Genomic DNA, 6309 nt, shown 5'->3' on the forward strand with positions numbered 1-6309 from the left:
GGGCTGATGTCTGGAGTGAGAATCATGCAACAGGGCACTCAGCGGAGTCTACACTGAATGGTGGGACCCTGGCACTCAATGCACTCAGGCCCCAAACTGTCAGCCAGACCCGTGAACCTGGGGTGCCACAGGACAGAAAGATAGACAGAAAGAAAGATCTAGAGAGACAGACACACATCCGGGGGACCCCATAGAATGTGGCCTGTCCTGAAGCCAACTGGACAACTGGCTTTCCCTCACCCCGCTGGTGGTGTCTGAGGATGCTCAGCCCCTCACTGTTAAATAGGATCCCACAAAGGGCCTGGGAGGGAAATGTCCCGTGTGAGCGAAACGAAGACCTACAAGAAGGACCTCGGAGGGACCAGGGACACCATCAGAATAAGAACACAGGATAAAAATCTACCCACTTAGATGGATGATCTCCATGTGGTTTTTAGGAAACAAAAACAGGGCTCTAGTAAAGAATTCTTTGCAGCACAAGGAAGTATATTTGGGGCCATAAGACCTGAGAACTCATTTTTCTCATCCTTCTTCTCCTTTGTCTGAGGGGAGATTTCAGGGGTTTCTCTGAGCTCCCTCCTGTGGGGACAAGGGGCCCGAGGGGAAGGGTCAAGCTGGAGGGGGGAGGGAGGTCCGCAAATGCTCACAGAAGCCCCACATCAGGGTCTGGGGCTCCTTCCTGGGGCCCAGTCCAGGCTGCCGCAGACCCCCAGGATCACAGCGTTGAGGCTGGTGCCTCAGGAACCATCCATGCCACACTGATGTCCTGTTAGAGCCCGGGTCATGGGCAGCCAGGAAGGGAGAAGAGCGAATGCCCTAGGAGTTCCGTTCCCCATTGGGAGGACAGAGAGCAGTCCAGGAAGAGATTTGGGTCCCCTTCAGCATGGATAGGACCCTTGTCAGGACAGGAAGGCAGCTGACCCCAGACTCAGGCCCATCCCCACTGTCCACCCTGGTAGAGCTTTATGCGTGAGAGTGTGTCAGGGTGGGGCACATGGAAGCGCCTAGGTCAGCCAGAGGTGTGCATGGGCTTGTGTGAGTGTGCAGACAACACAATGCTTGCACACACAAATACACACACACATAGACACACAGACATATGCACAGACACAAAACATGCACGTGCACACACACACACACACACACACACGGACACATACATGCACATCCCCTGTGTCACCCACCCCATCTTCACTCCACTCTTCTATCCCACAACCCACGGTAATCGGCTCTAGTCTCAGGCAGCCCTAGTGCTGGCGCTGGGGGAGGGGGTTTCACAGCTCACCTGGGGTCACAGACACCACAACGAGGAAGGTGGGGTCGAGGAAATATCCTGGGAGCCATGATGTAACGATTCCACACCAGTATGTTCCTGCATCACCTTCTGTGAGGTTCTCCAAGGTCACTGTAAAGGTGAGGTTGGCGGGATGGTCCCTGATGGACACACGGCCGTTACTCTCTTCTATGTCTGCCTCTTTGGTCTTTACAGTACTCCACACACATGGGCTTTTGCACCAGTATTTGGCCATCTCTCTGAATTTCTCCTCGTACTGACACTGCACGCTCAGAGATCCGCCCACGGTGCCCGTCACGGAGGTGGGGCCACTCAGACACCAACAGCCTGGAAAACACAACCGAGTGTGGTCCCTCACCAGATGAGCCTGGGTCAAGGGAATCTGGGGTCATGGTGGTCCCGGATTCCCCAAAAGGATCTCAGGGACTGGAGGAGGCCTTGGCAGGAGACAGACGTTTCCTGAGACTAGAGGGGGAAGAGGTAGCTCCCTACCCACAAAGTGGCACAAGGAGAGGGTGCTCAATGTGTGTGTGTGTGTGTGTGTGTGTGTGTGTGTGTGTGTCTGTCATGCACCAAGATCTCCTTTCTGACTGTGACCCTACAGTAATGGTGGTCACAGGCGCCCCTCTCCTCAGAGTTGCTCTGTCCACTATAGTGGATTGAACTCACCCGCTTCATGCTCTAAATGCTCCTGGTCACTGCTGGGGCAGTGCTGGCCAATCCTGGAATGTACTCTGCTCTCCCTCCTCCCACCCAGGTCCTCCTTCCCTCCCCATGGGCCGCCCCACACACACACCCTGACCACAAGGAAGTGACATGTCACTTGTCCATTGTCAGTACTCTGCCCTGAGAGTCACAGTAGAGTGGACTTTCCAAAGAAGAAAGACTCCTGTGTCCCACCCCTGTCTCCCCTGTCTCCTTCCTTCCCACTCAGGGCACACTTCCCTGCCCAGGCTCAGCCCTGCTCACCTGGGACCTGCAGAAGGAGCAGAGCTACAGGCAGCCAAGGCCTCCCATCCCTCGGGGTCATGTCTACAGCACAGAGGTCACCCACAGCAATGCCAGGCCCCTGATTTCAAGCCACCTCCCAGACGGTCCAATCTCCACGACCCACTTCTGCTTTTTGAGGCCTCTTTGCTTTCTCGTCAACCTGTGTTGGTCTCACAATCTTCTTCCACGTTGACTCAAGCTGGTCGAGGTGCCAGAAGCTAGGGGAGGGAAGCACCACAGGCTGAGACAGAGTCCTGGGCCGGGTGCCCCGGGCTCCTCTCAATCCTGATGACAGGACAGCTCCTGGTCAAGGACTGGATTGGGATTGCCATCCTCTTAAGCAGACAACATCTGCTCCTCTCTCTGTCCACACTCGCCCCACACAATGGAGCCGCCCTGGAACATTTCCTCCTCAGTGGAGCTTCCTCACCGCCATGACATGTCACTTCCTTGTGGTCAGGATGGACCATGTCCGGGGTGGAGCCCCAGTAGCCCATCTTCTCAGGCATCGGTGGTGCCTGCAGGGGTGTTAGGAACCCCTAGGCTGCAGCTCCAAGCACCCACAGTCCCCATGGGACCCCTGCTCTCCTCTGGCCACACAAGTTGGCACTGTGACCTCAGATACCTTCAAAGGTCCCATTAGGGTTCTGGGTTCCTAACCAGGGTACAAATCCCCCAGGCTGCGCTTCCCTCCTGTGTGTTTCTCTGTTCTCAAGACATGGACATGGAGCAGCCGTCACGAACCCCGTGAGCACCTCACATTTGACCCTTCTTTGGAAAGTCCACTCTACTGTGACTCACAGGGCAGAGTACTGGCAATGGACAAGAGGGTCCAGAGGTTGAAGGAGCTGATGGGACGATGGGGAAATGTGAAGCTGAGACTGGGCTGCTCCTCTCCATCCAGTGGCACGAGGGACCGTTGTGTAACAAGAGGGTGGTCTGCCAGAACACTAGCTGCTGGTGGCCCTTTTGGGTTCACAGTGGTGACCGGGGACCACTTCAAGGTTCAGAGTTGGGGGATGGTCCTTGCCAGGAGGTGGGGAGGTTGTCCTAACTCAGAGTGGCGTGTTCTCATGACATGATGGGTTTGGGGTGAGTTTATGCTGGAAATGGTAGGGAGGCAGGCTAAGGTGCAGGGCCTGACATCTTGCCTGGGTAAAGCCAGGTCCTCAACTTTGTCACGCACAACCAGGTCTATCAATTTTCCCCTAAACACTCTCTCCCCAGATCTGTTCCTCCTCCACACGATCTTATCCAGATCAAAGGGGACAATATTCCCAGAGTTATTGCAACTAGACCCTGTCACCCGGGATTCCTGTCTCTGTCATTCCCCACTAATGCTTCCTCTGGTACTGTGCATCTGCCCATACCTCCTCTTCCTCCTGATGTTACAACCCTCCTCTCTCCTCTTAGTGCAAGGGTGACATCCCTCTTCTTGCCAGTCCCCTCAGGCCTTGTCTTCCCTCTGTTCCACTCTTCAGCAAGAGAGCACTTCAACAAAATCAGGAGTAGCCAGTACACCCTTTTGTCCCCTGCTCTTCAGGTGAAACCCACTCTCCTTGCTTGGCTTACATGGCCTGAGTGGGACCAGCCAATCACGGGTCTGCATTTCTATCTTGCTCCCCCACCTCAATGTGCCCCGTGCTCCAGCCACAGTGCCCATCCTTCCCCAGGGCCAATGTCTGCAGCCAATTCAGTCTTTATTCATTCACTCAATCACTCATTCGCTCTTGAAGTAAACATTTATCATAAGCCGCTTGCCCCTCCCCTTGGATCCTTTGTCCACCTCTTCTCACTGCTTATTCCTTCTTGCTCTTTAGAGTTCACCTTGGATGCCACTCCCTCAGAAAGTCATCCCTGATCACCCTTCCTAGGGGTCACCCTGTTGTCTCAATCACCAACCCCCATTTGTTTCCTCCGTAGCTCACCAAACCTTGTTAGTGTGTTTCTTTTGGTGGTTTCTATGCATCTCCCTACTAGGATAGAGCTCATATCATAGCAGCAATCTGGGCCTGTTTTTCATCACTGAATGACCTGGTGGCCATCTACAGTATGGGACAAATGGTCGGCTTATGATAAATGTTTACTTCAAGAGCGAATGAGTGATTGAGTGAATGAATAACGACTGAATTGGCTGCAGACATTGGCCCTAGACAAGTGTGGTCCAACTAGATTTGATATCTATCGCGGCATTTCACATTCCTCCAAAACCCAGCGGCAGTAAACAACATTAATTATCTCACACTTCCTGAGAGTCACAAATCTGAGAGTGGCTTATCTGGGTGGTTGTGGCTCAGGATGTCTCTTTCACAAAGTTGTGGTCAAGATATTGACCAGGCTATGCTCATTGGATGGCTGGGCTGGCCTGGAGGATCTGCTTCAGAGATGACACGCTCACATGGTTGTTAGCAGGAGTCCTTAGCTCCTCGCCCAGTAGAACTACTTTAGTGTCTTCATGATATGGCAACGAGTTTCTCCCAGAGTGTGTGATCCTAGAAAGAGCAAGGCATAACATATTTATGATTTCTCCTTGGAAGTCGTATACCATTGCTTCTGCCATATCTGTGGACCACACACCCACCTGATACAATGTGGAGGACCCCTGCCAAAGGATGTGGATATCTGATCTGAGTGGTGGCCATGAAAGGATATCACTTTCTACAACGTCAGTGAGCTGTGTATTTAGGACATGTGCAATTTCCTGTTCTCATTGTTCCACTCTAATAAAAAAGAATTTAAAAAGCAAAAACCAAAAAATGAAAGCATACCTCTGAAACTTTGCTTAATTTTTGTGGGGAGGTTTGCTCCTTATTGGTCTTTTCTCCCATAGCAAAGAGTTTATGTAATCTCCCCATCCCCCGAGCTACCTTGCCAACAGCTCAGTCAACAAACTGACCAGAAGTCTATTGCAAGTGATGATGGGAGGATTCGAACCCAGATTCCTCTGGCACCACTCTTCAAGTGCCTTTCTCTCAGACCACGACAATGGCAGGCAGAGAGTGGCCAAGAGCCAGCAAGAGGGAGAAGCACTATCTTCAGACCCAGGGAAGCCCAATAAGAGGGTTTGTTAGGCAGCTGGTGGCATTGTAACCCAAAATGAGAAACTTGACAGGGACTCACTGTTTCCTCCGGCTTCTCAGCCCACCACCATCTCTTCCTTCTCTCTCTCACTTTCCCTCTTCTGAAAACTCTTCAGTTTCTGCAGCTCCTGGCTGAGCTGAGAAGTTGAAAGATCCACCAGGTGAACAGGGCAATTACAACAGCAACTTGACTTTAGGTTTGAGTCCGGGCCGTGGTGGTTAATGTTATGGGTTAACTGGCCATAGGCTGCTCAGATGGAAGATTATCTCTGGGTGTGTCTGGGAGGATGTTGCTCTCCCTCACGTGGGTGGGCCTCACCGCATCTTTTGAGGGTCTGAGTAGAATTGGTTGACCAGCAGAGGAAGGAGGAATTGTCCCCTTGCTGCCTGATGGCTTCGGCTGGGACGTCCACCTTTTCCCACCCTCTGCACTCTTGGATCTCAGACCCTTGAACTTGGAATGAATTCTACCACCAACTTTCTTGGGTACTCCTCAGCTCCCACCACCATGGGAGCATATTCTTTATAATAAACTCTTCATATACATATTTTCTTATTGGTTCGGTTTCTCCAGGGAACCTTGACTAATACAGGTGTGTATTTGACCCTGTGGCAGTTTACTTCTTCAACCCTCAAGCCTGCACATGAGGACCTAATTCAGGAAGATCCATGTGAGGACTCAACAGGAAGATGCAAAATCTCACCAGTTCCTCTCACCTGCAACGTGACCTCACGTGATATCTCCCAGAGTTGATGGAATGTAGGTGTTTCAAGGGCTGCTACAGAGAAACGCAGAGTAAAAGCCTAGGATGTCAGCATGCTGAGCATGGAAGAGCATGGGGCCCATCCACACAGTGAATTGGGTCCGTCTTTTAAAGGGAGATGAATGAAGCAAAGACCAAGTTAAAGGCAAATGTTATTGCCTTTCCTTGGGCTGGAATCAGA

The 6309-nt window shown here is 52.1% G+C and overlaps 1 long non-coding RNA gene across 1 annotated transcript; it reads right to left on the bottom strand.

Annotated features, from left to right (window-relative positions):
* Positions 1 to 1486: 1486 nt before the first annotated feature.
* Positions 1487 to 3847, bottom strand: LOC112819135 (uncharacterized). The gene is made up of 2 exons (XR_012377404.1): positions 2264 to 3847; positions 1487 to 1621 (listed from the first exon to the last, which is right to left on the bottom strand). It is a non-coding gene; the product is annotated as an uncharacterized lncRNA (long non-coding RNA).
* Between the last annotated feature and the right edge of the window lie 2462 nt (positions 3848 to 6309).

Source organism: Callorhinus ursinus, unplaced genomic scaffold, assembly GCF_003265705.2.
Source record: "Callorhinus ursinus isolate GAN/ISIS: 27379988/994484 unplaced genomic scaffold, GSC_fseal_2.0 scaffold757, whole genome shotgun sequence".
NCBI lineage: Eukaryota > Metazoa > Chordata > Mammalia > Carnivora > Otariidae > Callorhinus > Callorhinus ursinus.